This window comes from Rhinatrema bivittatum, chromosome 4 (assembly GCF_901001135.1).
Source record: "Rhinatrema bivittatum chromosome 4, aRhiBiv1.1, whole genome shotgun sequence".
NCBI classification, from domain to species: domain Eukaryota; kingdom Metazoa; phylum Chordata; class Amphibia; order Gymnophiona; family Rhinatrematidae; genus Rhinatrema; species Rhinatrema bivittatum.
The window spans coordinates 285290826-285309782 of record NC_042618.1 but is presented as its reverse complement, the minus strand read 5'-3'; the positions used below and the strand labels follow the sequence as shown (position 1 = coordinate 285309782).

Sequence of the window (18957 nt, the reverse complement as noted above, 5' to 3'; positions counted from 1 at the left end):
GGTAGGGGAAGGGAGGGAAGGTGGGGGGACGCGGAAGGAAAGTTCCCTCCGAGGCCGCTCCGATTTCGGAGCGGCCTCGGAGGGAACGGAGGCAGGCTGCGCGGCTCGGCGCGTGCAGGCTGCCGCTTTTGCGCAGCCTTGCGCGCACCGACCCCGGATTTTATAAGATGCGCGTATCTTATAAAATCCAGCGTACTTTTTAAAGATCTACCTCTTAACTTTATAAAAATTTAAAAGCACCAAAAATAAGAAGGTATAAGTATGTGACTGAATTTTATTTTTCAGATTTTGAGATTTTATTAATATTACTTTGACTTTCAAAACCATGAGAACTTTTTGACTTCCAAAACTTAAAACTGAAGCACTAATTAAAAGGACAAGGATATAATTGGAGCAGAACACCAGAGGGAAACTGTTATATCTCCCTTGCTTCATTTAATATGGGAAAAGGGGAAACTGTTCCTCATAGTCACTAGAACAACAAATGGATGTTTTCTTAAAATATTGTTACAAATGTTACAAATAGATGTTTTCTTAAAATATTGTTACGCAAAACAGGAATGCCACTGAACTTAAGTGCTACTGAACAAAGATGTCACAATAACACAAATATATGCAGAAAGTTAATGCTTCATAATTAAATGCTTACAGTTTGTTCTACTATGATTGAAGTGCAGAATGATAATAGCCATACTGGTTCTAACTGGTTGAAATGCATTTTATTGGTCCAACAGGAAACAATAGCACTGTAGATTAGCTGTCAAGATAGCCTATCTGAAGAAGAATCTCAAAAGGTGAGTTATAGCAATGCTCAGGTTGGTTCAATAAAATGTAACCTATTAAAAAAAGTTGTATTATAATGCAAGTTGTGTTTGGATATTTACTGCATGTGGTACTCATTCAAACATTAAAAAAACTCCTTATGAAGTTACTTAACATGTACAATGTGCCAGCTGAAAGCTATGTATGATCCCCAAACAACATAAAAGGAATCTGAGGCTGGCTCATCACAAAGGAGGGACTATTATTGCAGCTTTGACAGTCTATAATCAGTGCTTTTCCATTAGCAGATAAGACTAATCTGGGATTTTGCTCAATTGAAAATGCCATCTGCTGAATTCAGCACTACGAAATGGAAATATGCAGTTTATAAAAAACAACAAAACAACTTTTTGGGGCGGATTTTCAGAGCCCTGCTCGCGTAAATCCGCCCAAAACCGGGCGGATTTACGCGAGCAGGGCCCTGCGCGCCGGTGAGCCTATTTTACATAGGCTCACCGGCGCGCGCAGAACCCCGGGACTCGCGTAAGTCCCGGGGTTTTCGGAGTGGGCGTGTCGGGAGGCGGGGCGGGGGGCGGGGCCGGAGCGCGCGGCGTTGCGGGGGCGTGTCGGCAGCGTTTTTGGGGCGGGGTACGGGGGCGTGGCTACGGCCCGGGGGCGTGGCCGCACCCTCCGTACCCGCCCCCAGGTCGCGGCCCGGCGCACAGGAGGCCCGCTGGTGCGCGGGGATTTACGCCTCCCTCCGGGAGGCGTAAATCCCCCGACAAAGGTAGGATGGGGGTTTAGACAGGGCCGGGCGGGTGGGTTAGGTAGGGGAAGGGAGGGGAGGGCAAAGGAAAGTTCCCTTCTAGGCCGCTCCGATTTCGGAGCGGCCTAGGAGGGAACGGGGGTAGGCTGCGCGGCTCGGCGCGCGCAGGCTATACGAAATCGATAGCCTTGCGCACGCCGATCCAGGATTTTAGCCAATACGCGCGACTACGCGCGTATCTACTAAAATCCAGCGTACTTTTGTTTGCGCCTGGAGCGCAAACAAAAGTAGGCTGTTCGCGCTCGTCTGAAAATCTACCCCTTTGTGAGCTTACAACTACAGTATTTTATTTATTTTTATTTAAAAATAAGTAGCATGAAGCATCCTATATTTGCAGCAGATAATAATGTACATAATCCAAGCACACATCCATTATAAAAACATGTACAAAACTAAACAAAAAGCAGTACGGCATCACATACACAAAGGGGCGGATTTTCAGAGCCCTGCTCGCGTAAATCCGCCCAAAACCGGGCGGATTTACGCGGGCAGGGCCCTGCGCGCCGGGAAGCCTATTTTACATAGGCCTACCGGCGCGCGCAGAGCCCCGGGACTCGCGTAAGTCCCGGGGTTTTCGGAGGGGGGCGTGTCGGGGGCGTGTCGGGGGGCGGGCCCGGTCGTTGCGGCGTTTCGGGGGCGTGTCGGCAGCGTTTTGGGGGCGGGTACGGGGGCGTGGCTACAGCCCGGGGCGGTCCGGGGCGTGGCCGCGCCCTCCGTACCCGCCCCCAGGTCGCGGCCCGGCGCGCAGGAGGCCCGCTGGCGCACGGGGATTTACGTCTCCCTCCGGGAGGCGTAAATCCCCCGACAAAGGTAAGGGGGGGGTTTAGACAGGGCCGGGCGGGTGGGTTAGGTAGGGGAAGGGAGGGGAAGGTGAGGGGAGGCCAAAGGAAAGTTCCCTCCGAGGCCGCTCCGATTTCGGAGCGGCCTCGGAGGGAACGGGGTAGGCAGCGCGGCTCGGCGCGCGCCGGCTATACAAAATCAATAGCCTTGCGCGCACCGATCCAGGGATTTTAGTGGATACGCGCGGCTCCGCGCGTATCTACTAAAATCAGGCGTACTTTTGCTTGAGTCTGATGCGCAAGCAAAAGTAGGCCTATTCGCGCTTTTTGAAAATCTACCCCAAAGGCAACTGAGCATTAAAAAAAAAAAAAAAAAATCAGAAACTGCTTATTGGTCTACTCAATTTCAAATGCTAACTTGAACAAATATGCTTTAAGATGTTTCTTAAAAGTCTTAGGGCATGTCTATAAGAGATAATATTATATATATATATATATATATATATATATATATATATATATATATATATATATATAAACAAAATATAAACTGTTAATTAAACATTCCTCTGGTGAAAAGCAATAATGTACCCTGCAACAAGGACAAATAGAGCAATGCTGGAAGTGTCTGGGTGTGATTTTACAGCCCTGCGATAATTATTATCCAAGGTCAATATTAATTGACCAGAGGGAAATCCTTCAGATTGACTATGTACATGAGGCAGCCAACAGGACAGAGATACTCCAAAACAAAGTGTATGAGGCTTTTTCAAATTCAAATAGGCAAGAAGAAATAAGGCTGCTTCTGCAACCACAGGAAATGTATGTGATAGTTAAAGAAACAAAGGACGATTAAGGCTTATTTTTCCCTACCCTTCCATCAAATTAGAATGTCTATCAGAATTTAAGTGACACTGTTTTGTAACTGCCCATCAAGCTCTTATGTCCAACTGTCGGGCCGATACAGTAAGGAGCGGTAGGAAGAGCTGCATTAGTGCCGGGCGCACCCGGCTCACCTACCGCTTGATACTGTATTTAAATAGCTTGCAAATGCAAGCCGCGTCCAAGAAGCGTCCGTGAAGCGTTAGGCCCGCGCAACCCATTTTACTGTTTAGGCACTTTATACAGCGACTATACAGTATCCTGAGTGTGCTGGTACCTGTCATTTCAAATGACATTTGAAATGACAGGTACCAGGAAGTGGATGGTCCTCTCTCCCTCCCTCCTGAAGCAAGGCGCAGGGCAAAAGTTAAAACAAAAGTGAATAAAGAGTAATAAAAGTAAACTTACTGGCGGGAGCGCGTTTGAGGGAGGCGGGAGCCGGAGGGCGCGCGTTCATCGAGCCGGAGGGAGCCGGCGGCGAAAGCGGCCTCCAACAGCCCCTGCCAGCGGCGAATGAATGCACGCCTGTATACGCCTGTGCAATTTGGGCACTCAAGGCGTGATGTTACACGTGACGCCAAACGTCGTGACGTCACGCCTTGAGCGCCCAAATTGCACAGGCGTATACAGGCGTGCATTCATTCGCCGCCGGTGGGGGCTGTTGGAGGCCGCTTTTGCCGCCGGCTCCCTCCGGCTCCCGCCTCCCTCGATGAACGCGCGCCCGCCGGCTCCCGCCTCCCTCAATGGTCACGCGCCTGCCGGCTCCCGCCTGTAAGTTTACTTTTATTACTCTTTATTCGCTTTTGTTTTAACTTTTGCCCTGCGCCTTGCCTCCTTTTTCGCTTTCGTTGCTTCGGGAGGAGGGTAGAGAGGACTAGGCTGCCCCTTTTTCGCTCACCGGCCAGGGCAGGTGAGCAAGGGCTGGGGGAAAGTTTGCTGCCTACCCTTACCCCTGCCTCTAACGCAGGGGTAAGGGTAGGTGGTAAGTTAGCAGGTTAAACGCGCGGCTAAACTGCAGGTTAAAAAGGCGATAGTCGGGGCGCGCGTTACTGAATGGGGGAGAATAGCTAATCTGATCGTTTACATCTCATATACATGCCGCGGGCGGAAAGGGTTACTTGTTGATTTAAAGAGGCAGTAAGAATGGGTTAAAGGGGATAGTAGTGGATCGCGGGTTGGGCTAATGCGGCCAAATTGTGAGTAAAAGGCGGGTTAGAAACAGGGTAACCGCGGCCGTACTTTACTGTATTGACCTGTGTGTTTGCAATAGGATGAAGCAATGAGCTGGCAGGCCTTAATGCAGAAAGTCTATCAGGCTGATGCAGAAAACACATTTTCTGAGGGCAAAACTTACTGCCAATGCAGCAAGGAGTTTTATGCACAGAAAATGGGTGTTTCCAGACAGGAGCACTACTTGGCACCATCAGTACTTATATGGCTATCTGGCGCAGTTTGCCGCTACTTAGCTGGATAAAGGACCTATCCAACTAAGTAGCAGTGACCCACCACTTACCCAGATAACCTGTCAGGGATGCCTCCACCCCTTCCCTAGTTAAAATGTGCATTTGACCTGTGCTAAAAGTAAATTTTACGGTTTTTACAAATTTTTTTTTTAACTCCAGATGCATTGGCATATCATTAGCACCAGTGAATACTTTATTAGCACCAAGACTACTGCATTGGCCTGTATGTGTGGCAATCTCAATGAATCAGGAGTGACCTGTGCACTGTCATACTGAAGACATACACAGGGAACAATATTACCAGCATCACATTGCAAAAAATGAACCAAAGCTCATTGGCTGGCAACACAGAAACGGTGATGCAAGAATCCTTCCCTGCCAATACTCTCCGATGCGTAAAGAAGAATGGGAACTCTCACATAGGGTTGCCAACTGTCTAGTTTTGGACCGGACAGCCAGGTTTTCAGGCATTCTATACAGGGTCCAGTCAGATGTATTGACCGGACGCTAAAGGTCCGGTTTTGCAGGTGGATCCTCCTTTTCCTCCACAGCCTCTTAGAGGAAGAGAAAGGCAGGTCGAAGCCTATCAGAGGAGAGCTGCGCTGTATCCCTGCCTCATTTCCCATGCAGTGATTTGACAGCATAGAGAGAGGAGGTGGTGTACAGCACAGCGCTGAGCTCCCAGTGGTTCTGCAGATACATAGATACACTGTTTAGGAAGTTCACTGGCAGGATCTAAAATTTATGCCAGTGTCCAGTCCTGATCTATGAAAAAGATGGCAACCCTACTCCCACACCGCACAAAATGTCAGTACAAACAGCAACCAGTAGGCATTACAGGGCTGGATCTAGCATCAGTGGATCAGCGAGGCCACGAAGCAAAAGCCAGCATCTTCACCAAGGCTGCAAAAACCATTGAGAGCAGCAGGGACAGAACCTGTGCAAACAGCAGGACCATGGCTGGCAGGAGGATCAGGGAGAGTGGTGGAGCCATGGGTGGAGTCAAGAAGATGATTCGGAGCTGCAAGCGATGGTGAGAGTAGCCAAACATTGGAAGGGGAGGCTGGGAATGACAAGGAGAAGGAGGAGGGAAAGGTGGGTGGGATAATGAAAGAAACAAGAGCGAGAGGTTTGCAGAGTGAAAAAAAAGGAATTGTTGAAGCAAGAGAGGGAAAAGCAAGGAAGAGTGTTAGTTTGGGAAATGGAAGTAGAGAAAGTGGAAGAGATTATAGGAACAGCAAAACAAAAACAAAGTAAAATGTTGAGAAAGAATACGTAAAAAGGCAACAGAGCGATAAAGAGGAGAAGGAACAGAGAATAAAGAAAATGCCAAATAGGTTAGAAAAGAACTTGATCTTTTTGCTTTTAAAATTTGCTCCAAAATTTTGATTCACTGCTACAAAAAAGTATTTATTGTGTAGCATTGATTATTTTGTAAATATTTTGCCATAAATTATCCCCTGGCCATACATACAATTTTTCATTACAAAAGATTATGTAATTTTGCATTACTTAAATCAGCCTAATAACAAAAGGGATGCTTTTTCAGTTTGTTTTTCACCATAGTCTGACCAGTAAGTAGATAGCTAGGGACTTGATGAATGAGTTTTTCATATTTTGTGAATATGAGAAAAAATGCTTATTTGCATAGTCCCTCTATTAAGTACAAATGTTTAAAGAAGCAGCATATGATAGTTGTCACAAAATATCTTTGGTATTTTTCTGAGAAACATTCTTGACATTGTTAGATTCCCTACCTTCCCTAAGTTTCTATTGTTAGGTGATTTGGGTATAGAAAGGAGATAATTTAAATTTGCATAGTAGTTAACTTTGCTTTAGAAGTGCACAGTCGTGTTATGGTCCCACCCACCCCATTTCCTCCTTTTCTTAGAGCTCACAGAGGTGGAGGCCTGATTTCTTGCAACTTTCCTCAATTAGATAAATTGTAGATTATATCCTGCCTATGGGCCTGCCTTTTTAAACTGCTTGTGTGTCTTGAACCCTTGTTCTCTCCACTTATGGCCTTGTTTTAATCCAGACACAATCTTTTGTGTATTTCTGTGGCATCATCTTTTCATTAGTGGTGCTTTGGTAGCCCTGTGTAGCTATTTAAATGTGCACAGAACTTTAGATGACTTTGAAGTAAAGATTATCCCATGCTCCCTGCCCCACAGCCACCCACCCTACTGCCTTTTTAAATAGACTTTCTTAGAAGGGCAAAAGCCTGATTTCTTGCAGCTTTAAAGTGGTCTGTGTTTTCTTTTAAACCTAACCTTAAAATTCTCCTTTGAGTTTGCTATTGGGGTCTTGAAACCTGGTTCCCTGCAAACGTGGGACTTATTGATTTGAACCCAAAGATTCTTGTTTGTCTTGTCTATCTGAGTTGACAGACTGTAAGCTCCATGAAGCAGGGGCAGTCTCTTCTATTTCATAACAGTAGTAGTGTAGTAAACAATGTTTTAGGTTAGTTACTGAGATGTGCATAAATACTGGGATCTGAGGGGAGCTACAGTTAACATGAAGCTTGTAATAGTTCTTTATACATTTTGTTATAAAGAATGGTGCAGAATTGATTCAAGGGAGCAGGAGTAGGAAATGACTCATGTAGGTAGAGGCAGATGTACTAAATTGAAAACATTTTTTTCAAAATGGGCTTTTGCTTGAAAAATTTTGCAGAACACTCAAAAACATGGAAAAACACAAAAGTATGGGCATTTTTTGCACTCAATGTTTTATAAAAACCACTATTGTGAAAATATTTTGCAAAAGAGGTCAAGTTCAGGTAAGGTGTTGGATTATATATGGGAATTTGTGTGCTCATCTACACGAAATGGAAAAATTGAAACTGGTCAGATTAGATGAGCCAATTTGGTCTTTTTCTGTGGTCTTTACTATGTTGCCATGCTTTTTGCCAAATAAAAAACTACATCTCAATAATGTGTGGTCATTTTTCCTGGTGGGTCTGGAAAGCATCAGTTCACATGAATTACCATGGGAAATTAAAGAGCCCTTGTGGCCCATGTGAGGTACTCTTCTGACCACCCAAGTGTAAGCAAAATTACCTCCACTCTCTACCCTTTGTCCCTCATGGGCCCTAAATGTAAAATCCTAACCTCTTTTAGCAGCCCCATCCCTTTGCCCTCAAAAATCAAGAAAAATCCCAATTTGGGATTGACCCCATCTCCATAAAAGCTTATCCCAGTGAAGGTGTGATCTTGGGAAAGCAATCCCCATTCTCTCTTTTCCCATCACTGGCAACAATGACCTCAGGAGCTTCTGCTCCCACAAGATCACCCCTTCACTAGGGTAAGCTTTGGGGATAGGGCATGAGGGATGAGTCAACCCCAAACTGAAATTCTGTTTGATTCTAGAGGGCAAAGCGGTGGGGCTCTAAAAGTGGTTAGGATTTTATATTAAGAGACTGCGAAGGACTTGTGGATAGGGGTGGCCACTATGACCACCATGTAATTTCAAATACATTTGGGGGGAGTGACTAAGAGTACCTTACAAGGGCATGAAGGTAATTTAAATCCCAATTGAGGAACAAGCACATGGATAATTCCTGGGCCAGGTTCATGCATTGTCATGTCTGGGAAAGTGCTAATCTCTTGGCGAGTGTAACATCCCTCACTTCTAATAGGAAGCGTCTCCAACATAGCCTCCAGCATCATGCTGCATCCAAAGAACATGGTTGAAGTTCCTCTAGCTCTGAACTCCTGCCAAGACTTCCTAATATCAGAGGACATTAGTTCCTGAAAGAGTATATAAGAAAGTCCCTTGTGACAAGCCAAAGCCTCAGCAACAGGTCTCCCTGCTCGGCAGTGTGTGTTGCTATGTCCGTTGTCCCATCCCTGTTTGTGCCTCATTCCTGTTCTTGCATGTGTCTCCGGTGTTCTTGATCCTGCCCGTGACTCCAGTCCTTGTCTCTGTCTGTCTCTTTTTCCTTCCGTGTCTGAATCTCCTAGACGTGTTCTCTTCTGCCTCCTCCCATTGATCTCCTGTGCTTGACTTCAGCATGGTATCTTGACTCCACATTAATTCCTTCTGCCTTGACTTCTGCCTAGTATCTGACTCCTACTGAACGCCACCTGCCCTGACCACTGCCTGGAATACGACTATCACACACTGTCAGCCCTGACCATTGGCCTATCCTCAAACTCTTCTTGCTCTCTCCTGGCTCCTTAGGAACTTGCCTGAGACCCGACGTCCCCGATCCCAAGGGTTCAATTTGCAGGGAAAGGAGTTGGTAAGGGTTAAGACTAGACCCAGTCCCAGCATGTCCGCCTATTGATAGCGTGGGCCAGGCGGGTTCGCTTGCTAGGTTGAGTCAATCATGCCTCAGACTGTGACTGACTGCTGAGGCCATCAGATTCCAATAACAGGAGCAATTTCAACAAACTGCAAGCCTTTTAGAAGAAGTGGCTGACCGGATGGAAGCTCTATAGGCTCATCTACCAGTTCCGGCTCCTCTTGTTCATCCATGTCTCTGGACCTATCCCTCATGTGGCCCCTTTGCCAAGGTTCAATGAGGACCCAAAGGCATGCAGAGGTTTTTTTTAAATCAGCTCTTTGAGCTACAAGGTTCCAGTTTTTCCTCAGACAGCACTAAAATCATGGTCATTCTTTCTCTGCTGTGGGCTCCACTCTAGCTTGGGCTTTACCGCTTTCGGAGCGAGAAGACCCTCTTATGAGGAATTTAGAGGAGTTTCTCAATCAGTTCTGATGCATTTTTGATGAACCCAGCCACTCCGCCTTCATTTCAATTTTATTCATTTTATTCAAATTTATTAATCGCCTAACACAAACAGGCCTAGGCGATATACAATAAAAACATACATAATATGAAGTATCATACATATTATCAGCCACAAACTTAACAAAAATACCTTTAGTTTCATAGAAACTATAATGTCGAATACCTTACCTAAGGTAATCTGAATAATATTTAGTACTATATCCCTTATGAATTATATCTGTCACATAGGATAAGGGAATCATCTCACTTATTTAACTCTAGAATACACTAAAGGCACGATGGAGTAAGAACTCTTTCAATAGATGTTTAAATTTTTTAAATTGTCTAAGGAACAGAGTTCAAAGGGAAGGAGATTCCACAGAGCTGGTGCAGCAATAGAAAATGAGGTCTCTAATGAAAAACAAGGGTGCTTGACGCACTGAGGATATTTCCAAAAGATTCAATTGAGAGGATCGTAATCCTCTTATAGGTTTATAAATACGCAACAATGCATTTGACCAATATGAAGAATCTGAATCAAGAAGTTTGAAAACAATCATAGCAATTTTGAAATCAATTCGCTCAGTAACTGGTAACCAGTTAAGTTTACATAAAATTGGTGAAATATGCTCAGACCGTTTTGTATGAGAAATGAGCCATGCGGCAGAATTAAGCAATAATTGAATAGGCTGTAGTGTAACCTTAGGTAGTCCTATGTAAAGACTATTACAATAATCTATATGGGGAAAAATAATCGCACGTATAACTGTAAGAAGATCATGATCAAACAGTAAATGCCGAAATCCTGCAATGAGCCGGAGTTTGAAAAATCTGGTTTTAATTAAAGATCTGATCTGTGATTTAAATAAAAATGTCACATCAAGTAAGACGCCTAAACTCATTATAGGTTTATCAAGGGGAAATGAGATATTATCAATGCAAATGGCATCATAAAGAGGTGTAGAATGGGGACGATGAATCAAAAGAATTTTAGTCTTATTGGTATTTAGTGACAATTTATTTTGTTTTAACCAACGCTTAATGGGTATCAATGCCCAGATGAAGAGTATCAACTGTTTTCTGCCAAGGATTCTGAACCTTAATGTAAAACTGTATGTCATCAGCGTAAATTTTAAATCCATCAGTAATAATAGCCAAAAGTTTGGTAATGGGGGCAAGATATAAATTGAATAACATTGCCGACAAAGCAGACCCTTGTGGCACCCCAGCTTTTAACAATTGGGGCGAAGACAATTGTTGATTAAAACTAAAAAATTGATGATGACCAGTAAGATAACTATTAAACCAAGAAAGAACTGTACCTGTTATACCACATTCGTGAAGACGAAATAAGAGAATCTGATGAACAGAATCGAACGCAGAAGAGATATCCAATGAGACCAAGAAAAATTGTTGTCCTCCATCAAGACTACGTTTGATGGAGTCAATCAATGAGATAAGAAGCAATTCAGTACTCAAACCACGTCGAAACCCGAATTGATGAGGATTTAAAACTTCATTGTTCGAGATAATATGTAAATTGTTTTAGAACAATACCTTCAATTCCTTTGCAATGAGAGGGAGTGAGGAAATAGGTCTATAATTTACTAGATTATTAACATCTAAATTTTGCTTTTTTAAAAGAGGGGGGCAGGAATCATGCCTTTGATATGGCAATTTTTACATCTAAGGGAGAAGTTGAAGCAAGGGGTGGAGGTGGGAGAGAGGTTCTCCCGGCACACAAAAATTTATTTTTTTTTTTAAACAAAAAATGGCCCGTTTTTGGGGGTGGCACATTTGACCCCATAGGGCCTTTCCAACTCGGGTGGGAGGGTGATGGGAGACAGGCCGCAATGTGGTTTTTTTTTTAAAGGGAATCTAACTTACCCAAATAGATTCTTTTTTTTAATCTATCCGGTTAAGTATAATGTTATATGGCCCCACGAGGCTGTATAACTTTAGACCTGCTTCCAGCTAACTTAGTCAGATATACCTATTTGGTTGTTATCCTGATAATGGGACCCCTCCCAGGAACCCGTTCAAAAGTCCCTTTTATATCCGGCTATAATTTAACTGTATAAGAGGCTCAATATGCCATTTAAGCCATTTACAGGGTCATTTATTAAATTGCTATAAGGCGTTTTCGCATGCGTTAAGCCCCTTTAATGCATGCAAAAACACCATAACGCATGGTGAGATGCAAACTGGAAAACAGGGAGGAGCTTGTGGGCTTTATTGCGCTGCAATGTTTTTGTAAATGCTGTTTTTAAGCTCCTGGAGAGCTAGCTATCAGGACCATTGGGGTGGGGGGGGGGGGGGGAGGGAGAGGGAGAGAGAGAGAGAGACAGAGAGCGCAAGCCTAGCTGTAATGCCCTCATACTAGATAGATATTTATATCTCTAGGGGAGGCCCACCTAGTAACTCGAGGTGAGGTTTAGGTATTAGTGTAGGGGTTAGGGGCCACTCTGACATTCAAAGTGAGACGTACGAACAGAACAGTGCTCTCTTGTGAAGATTTGATGACCTTCGGAGTGAGGAAACTCACCGAAAGATGAGATTTGTGTAATGGTCTCTCGGCTTGATGTTACCCAGGTAGAAAGTCCATCAAGCTAATTTGAGAGAACATTGCACAAATCTCATCTTTGGGTGAGTTTCCTCACTCCGAAGGTCATAAAATCTTCACAAGAGAGCACTGTTCTGTTCGTACGTCTCACTGTGAATGTCAGAGTGGCCCCTAACCCCTACACTAATACCTACACCTCGCCTCGTGTTACTACATCGGCCTCCCATAGAGATCTAGGTCTCTCTCTCTCTCCCCCCACACTGATGGCTGGCTCTCCAGGACCTTAAAACTACTGTAGGAAATACAAATCTGGCACATCACAAAGTGTGAAAAAGTTATCACATGTTCCATGTAAATGTTCCATGTAAATGGCCAGCTTTATATCCTTCTTATTGGTGAATTTCTTTTGTGATCTCTCCGGTGGTTTCTTTACATTTCCCAGCCTTTGCAGCCTTCATTTTCTGTTTTTACAGCCTTCCTATGGCTAGTTTATATCATGTGATTTTTTTATGTAGTATCCTGGCTAGCTATGTCCACTCCTTCATAATTTATTTTGCGTCAAGCTGATCCTGCGGCTGCTCTCCCATGACCCAGTCAGCCAATATATAGCATTCCCACTGCTCTGTGATTTGCCGCTGTGCTTTATTCAGCTACACTTCTCCTTTGTTTTCTTTGGTGTTTTCTAAGTCTCCCCGCTTCCAGATTCCTTGATGTTGTCTTGATGGGGTCTCCTATACAACTGCTATTAAAATATTTTTCAGGGGTTTGATTCTACGATATTTCATTGTGGTATATTCTGTTCTTGTGCCTTTGCTGTTTTTTGCCTTCTTGCCTTTTGCTGTTTTTGTTTATTGCTATTGTCTCATTTCTCACTTCCCTGTTTCAGTGTTTGGAAACACTATTTTGGATAGACTGGTTTCTTTCACATTTTCATTGATCAGGTATGCCTGTATACATCAATATGATTACACTTTGTAGCCCTTTGTTTTTATTGGATTCCTGTTTTCTCACCCCCTTTCTTTGTTTATAGTTTGGGCTTCTGTCCCTCCTGACGCAGCCAGAGTGGCAAAATACTGTCCATGTTGGGGAACCAAAATCAGCTCTTCTTGATTCTATCTACAATAAAAAATGGAATTGCTTGGCAATCTCTTTTAACTGACTGAATCTTTATTTTTATTTTGTGAATCTTGATGTGCTTAGTGCTACACCATACCTATATTTGGACTTTTTAGAGTGTACCACTCGTCTCCTCTACTTTTGTTTTGCAACATGAATCAAACATTTCAACCATAATACAGACAATTACATAGAAATACCACAGTTGCTACCACCTCAAATATGAGTGGTAAATCAACACTAAAAAATATTACCCATTAGCCAGGTTTTTAATTATATTCATCCAATACCATCACTAAGGAGCAGCCAGTAAATATGATTGAAACTACTGTAATACCTTACCAGCAATCCCAGTCGCTTCCAACAGTTACCATTAGCAATATACTCCACTAAAGATGGGATCCACTAAGATCTGCTTGTCAGTCAGTAATGTGATATTTACACAGAAGAAGGACTAGTGATGGCATCAGTTCTAGGTCATAATCATGAAGACACAGGGCAATCCCATATTTTAAATGTATACTAGCAAATATGAATCAACACGAATCCTTCATTGATTTAAGTAATGAAGCTATATAGGTCCTGGAAAAGTCTGGAATCTATAAGGTCCATATTCAAAGGATTTATGTGGCTAAAATAAGCTTTTGGCTACATAAATACGACCCTTTAAAAATATATCCCCTTTGTTGCAAACCAAGCTATCTACACAAAAAGGGGGTAGGGCTATAGGGCAGGCTAACATTCAGTTGGATAGCATCATACTGAACGATATCTGGCTAAATGTGAGTGGACAAGCCAATTCCACACAAATAGCAGGCTTAAAGTTATCCGAATAACTTATCTCGATAACTTTACTAGGATATTCAGCAGAAAACCTATCCCAATAAGTTTTACTGAACATCAGGAGAATATGAACCTCTATGTAGCTTGTGATACCTTTCATTGGTCAAAAAAATGCTGCAAATGTTTCTTCATTGATTTAAAACTCTTCAGTTTATGAACAGAATTGCAAAAAAGCATAAAAAAGCAAGACTGGAAGATTGGGCATCCAAATGGCAGATGAAATTTAATGTGGACAAGTGCAAGGTGTTGCACATAGGGAAAAATAACCCTTGCTGTAGTTACACGATGTTAGGTTCCATATTAGGAACTACCACCCAGGAAAAAGATCTAGGCATCATAGTGGATAATACTTTAAAATCATCAGCTCAGTGTGCTGCAGCAGTCAAAAAAGCAAACAGAATATTAGGAATTATTAGGAAGGGAATGGTTAATAAAATGGAAAAAATGTCATAATGCCTCTGTATGGTAAGACCGCACCTTGAATACTGTGTACAATTCTGGTCACCGCATCTCAAAAAATATATAGTTGACTTAGAAAATAGCCACTGCTATTACTAGCAAAGGTAACATGGAATAGACTTAGTTTTTAGGTACTTGCCAGGTTCTTATGGCCTGGATTGGCCACTGTTGGAAACAGGATGCTGGGCTTGATGGACCCTTGGTCTGACCCAGTATGGCTTATGGAGAAGGTACAGAGAAGGGCAACCAAAATGATAAAGGGGATGGAACAGCTCCCCTATGAGGAAAGGCTGAAGAGGTTAGGGCTGTTCAGCTTGGAGAAGAGACGGCTGAGGGGGGACATGATAGAGCTCTTTAAGATCATGAGAGGTCTTGAATGAGTAGATATGAATCGGTTATTTATACTTTGGATAAAAGAAGGACTAGGGGGCATTCCATGAAGTTAGCAAGTAGCACATTTAAGACTAATCAGAGAAAATTATTTTTCACTCAACGGACAATTAAGCTCTGGAATTTGCTGCCAGAGGATATGGTTAGTGCAGTTAGTGTAGCTGGGTTCAAAAAAGGTTTGGATAAGTTCTTGGAGAAGTCCATTAACTGCTATTAATCAAGTTTACTTAGGGAATAGCCATTGCTATTAATTGCATCAGTGGCATGGGATCTTCTTGGCGTTTGGGTAATTGCCAGGTTCTTGTGGCCTGGTTTGGCATCTGTTGGAAACAGGATGCTGGGCTTGATGGACCCTTGGTCTGACACAGCATGGCAATTTCTTATGTTCTTATGATTTTTTTTTTTATTCTACCAGCCAAATGCCCTAGCCAGTAGCCCTTCTTTATAAAGACAACCAAATTCGCTGTATATGTAAACTATTAATTTGCACTGCACTGTCAATTAAAAACTGAAATGAATTATGTTAACTATGTGTCAATTAAGTTACCATATATTATATTAATATGAATTTGTGCAGGAAAGATTTACTAAAGAACAGTCCTACATTTGGGCCATAATCATATGCCCCATTAATTTATCAGATTAACATGAACAATATAGGTTGCTTAGAAAGTAATGCACTTTATATTCACACTTTTCAATAAGATTATGTTTCAGCAGTTGAAATTCATCTTTTTCCCCTTACTTTTGATTCTTTTCATTACTATATTTGACATTTTTGTATCTTTGTGCCTTCACACAATCCTTTTATCATCTCCCTAACATTTACTACATTATCTCATTTTATGTCCTGCAGTAACTATAAAACATAGGGGAAACATCTATATTAAAAATGCAATAGAAAACAACAACATTGTATATGTTATTATGAACAAGGGCCAGCTTCCTTTGGTCACTTTTGAGCACTTTCAAGAGGGTGCTGCACGTTTAAATCATGTCAACTTGCATGTGTGTAGTTATCTCTATCAATGAAAGCTCCTTACTGGTTCTTTGACTCAACACCGAAGTTCCATTTTGACTACTCTTTTCAGTTGATGTTTAAATGGAATATTTATTCTGATAGGAAGACTCTTCTCACTGTTTCACAGTGTGAGAATAGGATAAGTTGCTAACTGGGTTAAGCAACAGAGCTCAGACAACGGTGGTCAATGGATTCCACTCTGTGAACCCTGAGGGTACCTTAGTGCTAAGGCCAATTTCTTTCAAGATTTAGTCACACAGAAATATAATTGAAAACTATGCCTGTTTGTAAGAGGGCAGACACCAGCAGGAGAGAAAAAAAAACTGAAAGGAGACTTGAAAAAAAAAAACTAGAAAGTTCAAGGGTTTTAGAACATCAGAACATACGTTTTACCATGCCAGATCAGACCAAACAGGGTCAATCCAGGTCACAAGTACAGGCAGGATTCCTAAGTTCAAGAGATCCCATGCTGCTTATCCCAGGGACAAAGCAGTAGGGATGTGCATTCGTTTGCGATGAAATAGGAAATAGAGACGATATTTCCTATTTCGTTGTGTTTTGGGGGGGTGCCGAAATGATAAGAAAACCCACGAAATTTCATGTAGTTTTCTTATCGTTTTTGGGGAGGGGAGAAAGGGTACATAAAAAAAAAAACCCCAAACCCAACCCTTCAAATTTAATTAATTGCAACCCCCCCCCCTCCTGACCCCCCAAGACTTGCCCAACCCCCCCCCCCCCCCCCCCCCCCAAGACTTACCGAAAGTCCCTGGTGGTCCAGCGGGGTCCTGGGAGCGATCTCCCCCTATCGCTGTAATTATGATGTCATGTTGAATTTTGTGATCTAAGAATACATCATATTCATACAGTCTTATATTTCGGGTATTTAAACCCGGCATCTGGCTAAGGAGGTTGCCTTGCAACGAGGTTCTCTCCTTACTACTTGCTGCGTTCCTGATCCTGCTGTTCCTGATCCCGCTCCGCTTCCGGAGTCTTCTCGGCTTGTCTCCTTGGTTCCTGACTGCGGTTCGCCTCTGATACTCCGTATCTGCCGCCTGCCTCGACTTCTAGTTCGTCTTCTCTTCAGGTCTCACTGCTGCCGCCTAAGTCCCAGCGGTCCGGGTCCTCACGGGCTCCTCCCGGAGGAATCTCGGATCTCCAGGGTGAAGATTCCATCTTCCCTTCAGGTCTCGCTGCTGCCGCCTAAGTCCCAGCAGTCCAGGTCCTCCGGGGGGGGGGGGGGGGGGGGGATCTTGGATCTCCAGGGTGAATACTCTGTTCCTACGTTCTTCTTGGTACCATCTCCCGGCCTGTTCCATCTCCACGGAGCTCTCTCTTCCAACCATCACCCTCCGCCAGGCCGCCCAAGGGTCCACCGTTCAGTCCGCAACACCATTGGCAGCTCCAATATTGAGAGGGGCTGCTTCCAGAGCTTGAATTGAGGGAGAATGGAAGGGTACACAATTTCCCTTGTTCACAAAAATGTTTTAAAAACTATCCCTCTATGGTAGATCACAAGAGACAACAGTTATCTCTGGGTTTCCAAGCTGAGAGTGGGAAATATCACATGCAACTTTGGCCCTGGAATTGGGAAGATGCTGATGAGCTTCCAGGGCTCAAGGCATGCAGTGGTGGTATGTCTTATGTGGACTCCAGACATGGGACTGGCTCTGGCCTGGAATTTTAGAGTTCCAAGAGGTGCTGCAGGTGATGAAGAGGCAGAAGCAGTTCTAGACAAAAAGATGTGCCTGGGCTAAGCGAGGGAAGAGCAGGGAAGTGATCCAAGCCTGTGGAGGAAGGGGGAATATCAAAGAGAGGTCAACCGAAAGATCAACTGAGCCTGCCAATGAAGGGAAGCCTGAGTAAGGAGGGGTGGGGAGCAGTGAAGTAATGGGTGATCCAAGACTGCAAAAGAGGGGAGCTGGCTAAAGAGAAATGAGAAGAACCTGCTGGAAAGATGGGAAGAGGAACTGGAAGGAGAACAGAGAACGCTGGGTCAGGGGGAAATGGGTAACAGAAGGCTAAGAGAGTGGAGCAAGCAGAGGGGTATTAAATTCCCTACCCACAAATATAAAAGTAAAACTATGACCATGCAGGAGGAGGAGAATTTACAAAGTATAGAGGGAGTAAAAAAGGGAGGAGCAAAGAGGTTCCAGTCTGTGTCAGTGCATTCTTGATCTATAAGCCATCTCATGTGCTAAGGTCTGTTGGAAAGAATCACTTAGGTGTACCATGAGTGTGACAAGCATGCTTATTGGAGACGAGTTCTAGAACATTCATGGTAGCTGGTCCACAACTTTGAAATGCATGAACAGATGATAAGAATGTTAAGAGTGCACCCAGACATTTCAGGCAGGCTTTTGGCATACAGGGTCAAGATAATACTTTTGTAACTGATTACTATCCTCTGCTGTGGTGTCAACATTTAGATATTGTCATGGAATAAACTCAGCTATACTCTAGTAAAGCTGGGGATACTGTGGTCTCTACATAGACCACCTGTATTTTTGATATATGCCAGTTTGTGGTTTGTACCTTTCTGGGTTTTTATGTATGTTTTGCTGTAACTCACATAGAGCGGTGGATTGAGTGAGTTCGACATTTTAAGTAAATTAAAAAATAAAATGAAGAGGAGAAAGAAATGATTAGGAGAATGTTAGAGAAAAGGGAGGGTTGAGAGAGAGAGAGTAGTGGTGATTGTAGAGTTAGAAACTGTGGTGTGAATTGGCTGCAGGGGAATAGGGGCAGGGGATGAGTTGATGAAAGTTTGAGGACTTTTGTTTTGGCCACATGAGTATTCCCCATGTCTGCATTACTTGCTCCTTTCTGGGCATTTAAATACTGGATGCTCAGTCACACTCATGACCCACTGTGTTTTGTTTATAATTTTCTGCTGGGGTGCTACAATTTGTGTCGAGTTTGACACCCCAATCATTTTAAAAAGTTGGCTTCTATGATTACGGTAGAGGAGCTATAGAGCATTGTTTCTCAACCTTTTGTATGCCATGCACTAGCTAGCTACCTTCCTTAAATTATGTGAACTGATTGCAGCACTGATGAGTATGAAGGTGGAGTCCCCTAGAAAATGAAACAGTAGTTGGGGGGGGGGGGGGGGGGAGAT

The 18957-nt window shown here is 43.4% G+C and overlaps 1 protein-coding gene and 1 long non-coding RNA gene across 2 annotated transcripts in view; one reads left to right on the top strand and one right to left on the bottom strand.

Annotated features, from left to right (window-relative positions):
- RASSF8 (Ras association domain family member 8) overlaps positions 1-18957 on the bottom strand; it is a 436900-nt gene that overhangs the window by 370420 nt on the left and 47523 nt on the right.
- On the top strand, positions 737-13108 carry LOC115090717. The gene is made up of 3 exons (XR_003856485.1): positions 737-794; positions 12897-12951; positions 13041-13108. It is a non-coding gene; the product is annotated as an uncharacterized LOC115090717 (long non-coding RNA).